The 12057-nt window shown below is 35.2% G+C and overlaps 1 long non-coding RNA gene across 2 annotated transcripts in view; it reads right to left on the bottom strand.

Annotated features, from left to right (window-relative positions):
* The window catches only part of LOC133269172 (uncharacterized), a 53079-nt gene extending 41597 nt beyond the window's left edge, over positions 1 to 11482 (bottom strand). For both annotated transcript variants that reach the window (XR_009743350.1, XR_009743351.1), the window contains exons 1-2: positions 11302 to 11482; positions 9428 to 9600 (exon numbers count right to left, since the gene is read on the bottom strand). This is a non-coding gene — a long non-coding RNA (uncharacterized LOC133269172). The remainder of the gene's footprint in view (positions 1 to 9427; positions 9601 to 11301) is intronic.
* Positions 11483 to 12057: the final 575 nt, after the last annotated feature.

The raw sequence follows: 12057 nt of genomic DNA, 5'->3' as shown, positions 1-12057 counted from the left end.
AAATGCACCTGGAATTAGGAATGCTTTCCTTCTTAGAAATAAGGAAATCAAAGCATTAATTAGAGAGGAAAGCTTGATATTATTACTAAGTATGTATATTGCATCTTTGATAAATTGATAGATATATAGATGTTGCTAAAACTAAGCTTCATGGTCATTATCCAGTACATTATGTCTTTACAGCTATGGGACAGCATGAAGGAGGAAGCCACTATTGCTGGCTCTGGGGGAACACACCTAATGATATTGTTCCCTGTAGAAAGCACAATGCCAGAACACAAAACCTCTTATATCTGGGAGAATAGTAGCAGATGTGTCCAGGTTAATTGCTAGCAAACTGACTTACTTTCATGTTTCCTTTCCTGCAACAGCTTAATTCCCTGCTTCAACCAGATATGTAAGCCCTCAGAGAGAATCACATAAATGTGTAGGTAAAGCAGGAAGTAAATGCCCAATATAGGTGGAGTTTATAAAGCAATGAAAACTTTTCAGGAGTAAATTGTGGTTCAAGTGATCTGTAACTCATTTTAGTATTTGTATAAGGTTGCAGGAGACTTTTTCAATGATTAGGAACAGAAAGTAGAGAGCATGAGTCAACTGGTAAAAATAATAAGGGTGAGAGTCCTTGTAACCACTTGATATATTCAGAATTCCTCATAGCTGAAAAAATAGAATTCATTATAGAATTCAAAAAATGATAAAACAATGAGGCTCCAAGAAGATGATCTTCCTCTCCAAAACTATAAGACCAATTTCACCAAAATAAGAGACCATGATCTTTAAAGATTATTAAAAGACTATTATTCTATCAGTATTAAAATTCAGAAAACTTTGGAATATTTCTTTTTTGAATACTTGTCATGGAGAAGAAAGTGCTGCCTGTACTCTAGAAGTACAAGCCTACAGGAAATGACACAAGTTCCTGGACCATATAATTGTATATATAAATTATATAGCAAGTTCTAGCAAAGTGAAACCTGAATAAATTCTTATAGAAGAAAAAAAAACAGAGACTTAATTAGCAGAGTGAGAAAAGAACTTTATAAAAATGTCGTGGTTTAAACCCAGTCAGGTAATTCGTTCGCTCACTTCCCCCCCCTTTCTTGCCCTCCCCCTGCTCTCGGAGGGACAGAGAGGAGAATCAAAAGAATGCAACTCCCACGGGTTGAGATAAGAACAGTTTAGTAACTAAGGTATAACACAAATCACTACTGCTACCACCAATGATAATAATGATAAAGGAAATAACAAGGGAAGAGAGTACAACACCTCACCACCCACTGACCGATAACTCGCCCCCCAAGCCTGACCAAGCTCCGACCGATACCTCCTCCAACCCTGCAGTCTCCCAGCCCTTCCGGCTAACTCCCAGTTACATCCTGGGCATGACGTGCTGTGGTATGGAATAGCTCTTTGGTCAGTTTGGGTCAGGTGTCCTGTCTCTGCTTCCTCCTGGCTTCCCCTCCTCCCTGGCAGAGCATGAGGCTCACAAAGTCCTTGGCCAAACCAAAACATCTCTATCAGCTCTGTTCCCGAGCCGAAAGTCAAAACACTGCACTGCACCAGCTACCAAGGAGGAGAAACATGACTGCTACTGCTGAACCCAGAACAAAAAATAAGAAAATGTATTTTTCAAGTTAACATGAATGCAGAAGTCTTGGACTTCGATGCAAGTGCTAGCCTTTTCTTACGTACTTAGTTTAGCTGCTGTAAACAACTGACTACATAGGAACAGATCACATATAAACTCTCCACTAATTCTGCACTTCAAAGTTGGAAGCAGTTTTATGCTATTCTTATCTCTCTTCTCTCCACTGGGTGGAAAAGCAAATTACAACAGCCACACTGCCAGAATATTTTTGTTGGGCTTTCTGCATGAAATCTCTTAATAGAATACTTAAGTCCTTTGCTATCTCTTGCCACGCACCCCAAATAACCAAAGTTCTCGTCACGAAAGCTGCCATCATAGCCATAATCTGACCTTGGAAATTATATGAATAAAACACTTATTAAAAAAATAAGTTTCCTATGTGTAGCTTTTGCTTTTACACTAATCTTGCTATAATACTGAACTGACAAAGTTGCCTGACTTCAGATTCCCAGTCCTGTTAATACTCTTGCAAGTAATTATAAAAGCTTAATATTATGAACGAAAGATTATTTGTAATGCAGACTTAATTTTCACATTGCATTTCCATTACGAACAGTCTTCAAAAAGATATAACTTTTTTAGAAAACTAGCATACAAAACACATAAAACACAAAGACCTTTTTTAAGTCAAACTGCCGTCAAATTGCTGAAAGATGGATTCCCATCTAAATCCATGCTGGCATCTTTTAAATCGAATGCCAGAATTTCACCTAAAAAAAATTAATTTATTATTCATTAACATAGGTATCAACAAGCAATAACATTAGTAAAAAATTCCAAATAGTAGCCTGAGTAGAACTTGTGTAAGTATCACTAATCGTTGTGACGGGGGAGGAAGACATTGTGGCTAACCATGAAGCAATTTGATCTAATATAGAAGTGCTTGGGTACAACTGAAGAACAATTCCATTCATCCTGCTAATAGAAACAGACTAGATTTTCATCCATATCTGTGGCAAGGGCAGGAAATAGATGAGAAAGTCTTAGAGAAGGTCATAGCCATGAACAGAGAATAAAGCAAAATCACTGTCTTCAGAGGTTTGAAGATTTCTGTAATAATGAAAAACTGGCAGATGGACTTGTGGTTTGAGACAATGAAGGTTTTGTGTGGGTAGGAAATAAAAGTATGGGATAAAGACAGGAAGATGAAAGTTTGCTGAATACAGATTTAACAGAAATCAATCACTTCTGCTGTTACCTCAAGGATGTCATCTACCTGCAAAACACAGTATTTACCTAAGAGATAATTTTTCCACAGAAAACATTAATTCAGAAACTTTCTTAGGAAAACAGGGGTCCAGTTTTCAGCTGCTCAGTTGTGTCTGGAAAGCATTTACACCTTTCTCATACGAAATTAGAGGAGCTTCCACTGCTCTCTAAGTAATTTTCCATGTTGTCAGAAAACTGACTATAATGCTGTGATGGCTGAGTCCTCTTGAGAAAGTGTGAGGTATAGCACTGGTCAGTGAGCAAAAAAAGTAACAGAACAAAATCTAAACTAGTACAGGAAAAACAAAGTGAGCCTTGGATTATAGAGGTCAGTAGAAGCTACACTAAGAGGAGAAAGTACAGGAAATGGGTAAGAACAAAGTGGAATAATATAAAGCTGGGCTATAGAAAGACTGAATTGAGTAGAAAATATTTTGTTGAAAGAAAGCTAAAGAGGTTTTATCCATAACGAGAAGACAGGATGCAGGAAGCAGGGAGAGAGAACACAAAAGTCCTAGATGAGGAAGAAAACAATAGTTGTGGAAAGAAACAAATAGCATGGTCTTTTCTCTTATCATTTCTTGAGAAGATTTTTATCCTATCAGTTTACATCTTCTGTTGCATATTTTTCCTTAAATAGAAAGCCCTAAATTAAAGAATATTTAAACACCAAAATTATTCATAACTGAGGTGAAGAAAGGGAAAGTATAGTAAATGTGGACTGTATTTTGGCTGAGTGATAATAAAAAGAACCTAAACCAAACAGCTTTGAATCAGCAAAGCTTGTAGGCAGGTATTTATTTAATTCCTTCAGGATACAAGAAAACTTCTCCATATTTGTTTATAATTGCTGTACAATTTGTGTAATGTAGCACATGATCCAGAATGTTAGAATAAAGTTTGAGTTCTTTAGTGACACAGACACTTAAAGAAACCTGCTGGTGTGTTTGACATTTCCAGGTTTATAATGATATTTATGAAAATTAGAGAAATAAGATAAATATTGGAAGCACAACTATGAGAAAATGAGAAGATTTTCATTTGGCTTGTACAACATGAACAGAAGGGCCAACTTTGCCTATGTTTATAATGGTTAACTAACCAATATTTAAATAATGACATTATAATATCATGTTTTCAATCCATGATTGCACTTGAGCCTTTGGAACCTTGAACATCTGCTGGAGCAATGTTACACAATTTGACCTTTATCTGCTATTTGAGGAAAAAAAGAAAGTATGTGGAGGGTAACAGAATAAGAGAAGGAAACGAAAGGATATGATAAGCATACTGCAAGCTAAGTCTTTTGACAAAAATGAACATACTAAGTGCTTGGAATAAATTATTTTAGAGGTTAATCCCCACCTACACATTCAATTCTAAAAATCTGAATTTGCAACCAGGTCTAGAGTATTAGATACCAAGCTCTCTTAAAAGTGCCAAAAATATCCAATAAATGGCATAGAAGACTGATTACAATTCTAAATTGCCAATAGAATTCTCTATTATAAATAATGCATAGAACATGCCGTCTTGCACAAGCTGTCTGATAACTGTTAGGGAATGATAACTTGATTGCTTTTTAATAGTGTCAGTATTGATTCTTACTGTTTTGTTGCACTTTGAATGAACAAACTGCAATAATAAAATATATTTCTCATAGAGGTTGAGCTGATGACAGTGCTCTTTTAAATAGTCAGATAGAACAGGTATAGCCTATAAACTGATATAGCCTATCTACCAGGGGGACTGGCTACTGAAATGCACATTAAAAGTAGAAAACAGAAGAATTAAGTCCCAGCTACTGTCACAAAACCACTAACCCTCAAGTAGTCTCTAATAAACATGTCAGGTCAAAGTTCAGACCTGGCAAAAAAGTACTAATCAGACAAAAAGGCATTCATTATTACCTTAGTTTTCAATAAGTGAAGGACTTACAGCTCAGTAACATAGGAAGACTTATGAAAATTAGGACTGGACATGGCAGACAAAATGTATTTCATGTACTGAACATAGCTCCAAATCTGGAAACCAGGGGCATGAGGACCATGCATAAGCAGTGGTTATTCCCATACCCCCTCCAATTCATAAATGTGTAAATACCACTACCAAAAAAGAAATTGAATAAAAAGGATTAGGGGGAATAATTGAATATATATTTTTAAAAAAGGAAAAAGACACCTATGGTATACTGAATCTAAACCATGCAGCTAAAACACACACAAGCCATAGTTTACCAAAGTTTAAAATTAATTTGACAAGTTCCACCCAAGACAACCTTGAATGAGTTGGACAGAGACTTGGAAAAATCTTTCATAACCATTTTAGGACCATACCTACATCTGGCAACCCAGAACATTGCCAAGAACTGGTTTAAGCAGACCTTTAGGACATTTTAATTAGCATTAATCTGCTATGCTGGAAGGCATTAGGCAGTTTTTAGTGATATAGACTCTGTGTTAAATGTATGTTATTCTGTAAAGTGAAATTCTTCCAGACTTACAGAAAATTACCCATTTTTCCAAACACTTTGGTAAACTTAGGAATATTAATAGATTCCTCTTTCATTCTTCAAAATGTATTTGTGAGTGATGCTAATATGTTAAATACTTGGATATTTAATCCCCTTTATTTATTTAAAATTAAAGGGAGAAGAAAAGAGAGGGGAGAAGAAAAGAGAGAGGAGAAGAAAAGAGAGAGGAGAAGAAAAGAGAGAGGAGAAGAAAAGAGAGAGGAGAAGAAAAGAGAGAGGAGAAGAAAAGAGAGAGGAGAAGAAAAGAGAGAGGAGAAGAAAGAAGGAAAATAAAACCCAATGAAGCCTTAATGTTTAAAGGCCATAAATCAGTTCCAGAAATCCGTTGATTCTATACAGAACCCATCGCATTCCTCTCTACATCTTCTGGACTGATTTAAGAGCTGGCTAGCAGCTCAATATTTCTTCCTACGAGTGCAGATTCTTAGGTTGCAAAAATTCTTAGTCTCCCTGAAGTCATTAGATTTGTCATGTTTAAAACCCACTGTAAACCAATCTATTAGCTTTCTGTACAACAGTTGCAATGGGAGACATAAAGAAGTCGCATCACTCCAATCGTAAGGGGAAAAAAGGCCATAGGTCCCTAATTCCTGTGAGTTTGTCTACAGTATTAATACTTTAAACAAACTGAAACCAACTAATTAAATAAAACTCTCAAATTATATGAGCATAGGCCACATCTATTTCAAACACTAAGAGCTCATCAGTGTGAGTCTTAAGTCAACGAAGATAAGAGCAAAGAAGCTAAGTCTGGTAAGTTTTAAGTCTTGAAATGGGGGGGGGGGGAGTTTTTCTAAACCATTGTTTAAATATCTAGTTACTTCCAAAACTCCCTCTTGCTCAAAACGTGTTACCTCTTCCATAGCACTACCTTACCATTGCTGTAGGTACATGTGAGTGATTAAGGTACTGGCACTACTGGACCTCATGGAAGACATATACCCTTTCAGCTATAGTTTCATTAAAAGTCAAACAAGAAATTATGAGGCATCTGTGCCAATCCCTATCATTTCAAACCTGACATTTTCCAAGTCCTTTACAGAGTCATGAGTGTGAAATATAGACTAATAATTACAAGTCCAAATTCTGCCACAGTACACTAAGCAGAACAGTCAGATTACCAAGGAAGGCCTACGCCTACTAAGGTATGAGTGTTATAGTGTGTCTCTGATTAGACTGAAGGAATAAAACTTTTTACATGACCAACATATAAAAGCATTTGAAATTTAAAAATGTGTACATGTAGCAAATTGTCTTCACTTTCTTATAATGTTGTGGACATACTCAGGACATCCAGTAACATTAAAGCAGATTATTGTTTTTCATATTGCAGAAAGGAACAAGGGTAATAGTTTCTAATAAATTTAGTTGTAAAACAAATATTGTCTATAGTAAATAATCATGTATTGTCCAAGAGATACAGTAAACTAGATTTACAGAGTACTTGGTAAAAAGGTGAATTTTGTACAAGCAAAAATATTTTTACAAAAAGAGCATAAAATTTAAGATAATTGTATTCAGAATGCACAGTCTGTTCCCTTGTTTTGTCTCAGAGTCACAGGAAAGAAACCATAACCTTGAACATAAAACTTGAGTGTGAGAGATTGGCCTTCATATGTTTGTTATCCTTTCCTGACAGTACAAATAAAAACATAACACATTTGCATTTCTTTGTTTACTTTTACTTTCTTTACTTTTACTTTTTACTTTTACTTTTTTCTTTACTTTGAAGAGTAAATGTACATTTAGGAAAAACTAAATGCAGAAAAAATCCATTGGAAATGCTGCTGAAAGAAACCAAGCTGAAGAGATTATGACACTTTGTTTAAAGAGGGCTCTGCTTTTGCATTTTAAAGCTGGATTCAGCACACCCTAACCTTAGTCTTTCTAGACTGATAGCGACAGGACTTACTGAAAATGATACCTTGAAAAAGGTTGTGCTATAATACCAATGGTGAGATTTCTTAAACTATTTTGAATAATGCTAAATACCTTAGACATGAGTGATCTTTGGTTTAGGTTCCTTACATCAAGGTCCATTTTATTTATTAGAAGAAACTGTTTGCCGTCAATCATGTTTTAAAAGAGAAAGAAAGCCTTCTTCTTCTGACTAAAGAATTCCCTTCCTTTCTTCCCTGAGAGTTTATATGTAAAGTACCTCAACTGCTGCTGCATATGTGCTGAAGTAGATCAAGTGTTTGGCATAACTTGGCAAAGATTGTTATGGCTGATAAAGAAATGAACTGGTTTGCTGCTTTTGAAAAAATGTGTATTGATTTATAGCAAGATATCACTAGGCATTGCTCAAATATGCATGTAAATAATATGCTACTGCTCACATTCATGTTGTATTATTAAACTACGGTGAAGCATTGAAATCCCCATGTAGAAGGTACTCCAGAAATGCAAATGAGTAAATGCACCTGCATTTATATGTTCATATAAATAATGAATAGATTAATATATTTCAAAGACAATACAATTCTCTATTTATTAAATAGATTTTCACTTCCCACCAATATGTATTCTACAAGGCTTTTGGTACTTTCATTTTTCTATTGTTAGACCTTTTGCCATCAAAACAACAAGTCCCCATAGCCTCCAAGCAGAGGCAGGTTAATTTGAAACACTGAAGAGTGTTTCAAAATGGACGTAGACTTAATTAGCAAATACCTTTACCTTTAAGTTCTTGTTCTCATACAGATACAACCTTTGGGTATTTCAGTGGAAGTGTTAAACCCTCACATGGTTGATAGTCCACTTTCTATTGTACTGCAATATAAAGAAATCCACACTGTCAGGAGGCACATCATTTTAAGTCACTACATTTTTTTCATTTTTTTTTCCAGATCCTTTTTCCTAAAGGTTTTATGCATGTAGTGTAGTATTTGTGAAGGATGTTTGTTTGCTGGATGAGATCCACTTTATTTACAAAACCATAAAGTCTCAATGGTGGCAGTACTATTTCCCCATACCTGTTATTGCACCTCAGACCAGGTGGAATTAGGTTTATCTCCAAAAACTCTGTTCAGTAGTTTGTGGTTTGTTTTTTTTTTCTGGTCCTGTACAATGTCTTTTGTGCTGTTGAAAAAATGTGCACACTGACATTGCCTAGACCTAAGGCTACTGTGCACTGAAATATGAACAATAAAGCTTATGATTTGAAACGTTTTGTTACTTACTAGTTTGCACTTTATCATACCTGAAGCAACCTCAGCATGGACCACATTGTGTGCATTCTCCATATGCAGACCAGTGAAAGACTAGCCATCATAAAAAAAAAAATTGTAATTTTTTACAAATTAAACAACTGACATGAAGACATACGTGCCATGAATATGAAACTGAAATCAAGTTCACTGAAGATATCACTAACAGAAGCCAAAGCAGTCATGCCATAGCATTTAACTTCTTATGAATATTGGCATTTTTAGCTGTGACTGCAGTACAAGCACCTCCCAAAGTCTGTCTACGTGCATCTGGTAAATACATCAAATGTCACAAAATGGAGTTACACAGCAAGTTCTGCGAGAGCTGATACTTAAACTCATGACTCCAAGTTTAGTTCATTAACACAATATTTTTTTCAAGCTCCTTTTCAGGAATAGAAGTTTTCATATCACCTTCCCCTGGTATTTTAGCCAGCAGAGATACTGACAAGTGTCTATAAAAGAGCTCAGCATTCCAGTATTACACCAGTTCATCTGTCATTAATTTCCAACTCAACCATACGGACTGAAATTTCTTATGCTACTGTCAGCTTCAGACTGCAGATTTTTAGAAAATGTAATTAAAAGCAGTTTGGCAGTTTCTCAGAAAATAAACCAAGTCCTTTTCCTTGTGTTAAATAATTCACTGTCTGCTCATTTTCCCCATAAATTCAGTGGGAAGTTGAAGCACTTAGATACTGAAGAAACATACCCTATAATTTGAAGCAATATAGAAAAACAGACTGTGATTTGCACTGAGCCCATGCATTTAAACTTTTTACCAGAAAAAAAAGAGAGTATTTCTGAAGCCTATCTCCCAATCACCTGTGTATTGTGCCTTGTGTCATTCCATGGAGAGGTCTAGGAGTGAACAAATTGTACTTCTTTCCGACAAAAACAAATCTAAAGAAGTTCTCCAGGAATACATCAAATATGCTCCAAATGCTAACAGGCTTTCAGTTCACAATCCTGACTAGAGCTGATTGGAAGTAAAGCTCCTGAAACGTATATAGTATAGCCATTACATGTAATTCACCAACAAATCTGCCATCAATGCTCTGTGCTACTTGCAATCAGGTGCTTGCTTTAAGTATTCACAGATTTGTTTCTATATTATCAATACGAACACTCTGAGAACAGAGTCCAAGTACAGCTGGAGCCAGTAAAAGGCTGTAGAGAAGAAAACAGACAAGTAGCAACAAACAGCATACTGGGCTTTTTTCCCCTAAGAGCCAAAACATATAGCTTCACAGTGAGAAAAGGAAGGTACCCTTTTTCTTGTTCTCTGTGATGTCCCAGTGTTCCTCAAAAGTTAGGAAAGAAACATCCTATCTTTAGTCAAGCCCACCAGTCCAACAAAGGAGAAACTATTCTTTGCTCCAAAATCCTGCAGGAAGTTTTATATCTCTACAGAGAAGCTGCTCCTTTCTGGAAAAATGCAACCAAACACAGTTACCATTGGCCGAATTGTAAATATTTGCTTTGTTTTTATTTAAACTTAGACTATTTTAACCAAAATGGTAGTTATATTGTGTCTGCTGCATCAGTACCACAAGCTAAACCATGGGAACAAATAAAAGGTAAAATTCAGTCAAGGCTGTCCAGCCAGCTCACTAACTGAACTGAGGATTGTGCAAAGATACTGGAAGGAAGAGGTTACAACTGGAAAACCATCTCCAAAGTTAAAATGAATCAGAAGAGCAAATTTTGACTGTGTAGAAAATCTCAAATTTGGCTTCTAGTGTTTCTCAAAAATTTCAAGTAAGCACTTCGTTAAATAGACCTAGTCTGGCCATAGGAAAAAAAAACCCTTGTTCACCTCTCAAAAGTCTTTCTGGACAATTGCTTTTTTCCTTAGCTGTAAAACAACCCCTTTCTCGGATACTTAAAGATTTTAGAGCCTCTGTTAGACCTTCTTTTAAAGCAGGTGTAAAAACATTGCCAGATATTTCAGTACTGCTTTTTAATTTGCCCAGTTAAAAAAATCTTTAAAATATTCAACATTTCTCATTGTAGAACCTTACTGAAAAGGCTTTTTCTGTACTTCTGCATCATTTCAAAAATCAATGAATTCATAAATGCTCAGCTTACACTGGCAATGTGAACAATTAGTCTATTTGCATATTTTGTTTTTACACTGAAGTAAAAGATAGTATATGTTTACACATTTCTTAATTTGTGGTAGGTTTTCTCCTCTTCTCTCTCATATCAGCTTGCTTCCTAAGGAAGGGAGAATAAATGAGTAAACTAAACCCCCACAGTCAGGAAAAATACAACCATGCCAGGAATCAATCAGATTTTCACATCTGTCAGAAAAGTTAACAGGATTTTTAACACATTTGTTCATTATGAATAAAAAATAAAAAAAAAAAAAAAAATACTTTCACCACACAAAAATAAGAAAAAGAAGGAGAAAAAAAATCCTATAAGATGTTTTTGACAGTCAAGTTCTGGAAACTATAAAGCAATAATAACTTTGAGAAGTGAAAAGACTATTTAGCAACAAAAATAAACAGAACAATTTGAATAAGCTTCATGTAAGATTTGAAATTTAGAATAAAGTGTCATTCCTTATTTGAATGGGAAAAGGGGAAAAAAAGCAGAATTAAATTCCTAATTCTCTCCATAAGCCTTGAAACAAGCACAGAAATAATCACTGAAACAAACCTGCTTAAGTATTACAGATGAACCAGACCTACCTGTGAATGAAGGAAAACATCTTCTTTTTCATCACATTCACATACTAGTAAAACATAGTTGTTCAAGTCAGTGATTAGATAACAGTTCTGAACACCTACAAGTCTAAAATCAAGGAACATTCAAGTTCCTTCAATTTCAAAAGCATCTACTTTTTATGTTACGGCATACCTAAAAGAACACCTGCAAATTACTGTCTCTGAGTTTGTTACAAATTGAAGCATCACATGCTCTGGATTAACCTGAATGAACTGCAGACAGGTGTGAAAAATTAACCTCAGGACAAAGGGAACCTCATCCTTTTAAGATAAAGAATGTCTTGTCTCAGCTTCCTCCCTATCGCACTGCTTTTTTTTCTGTTTTTTTTTAATCTCTTCTTATTTTTACCAAAGACTATCATGAACTATTTTTTTTTTTACACTTAATACATCTGAGACTAAAGTTATTGCTAGGAAGTTAAATTACGTATTACTACATATTTCTATATTTTGCATGCATCGTATATGAAGTATATAATATATGATATATACTTACATAGTCTCATAACATATACAAAAATGCTTATATTATAAATATGCATCAGTATATAATATATAAAATCTGTTGGTTTGTGGAAAAAAACAGGTGGATAGGCTTTTACCATCTCTTAAGACATTCAGGAGGTTTTCTTATGCCCCGGGGATGGAAGCACAGCCTTACCATCTGCCATGGACTGGATGAATTCAGAAACTTTATAGGTATTGGTCCATGGACTAAGG

Source organism: Pezoporus flaviventris, unplaced genomic scaffold (assembly GCF_033815535.1).
Source record: "Pezoporus flaviventris isolate CSIRO_AGI_PZ_B2104156 unplaced genomic scaffold, CSIRO_AGI_Pfla_v1 ptg000015l, whole genome shotgun sequence".
Taxonomy (NCBI): Eukaryota; Metazoa; Chordata; class Aves; order Psittaciformes; family Psittacidae; genus Pezoporus; species Pezoporus flaviventris.
The sequence above is the reverse complement of the archived record's forward strand: the minus strand, read 5'-3'. Positions and strand labels throughout refer to the sequence as shown.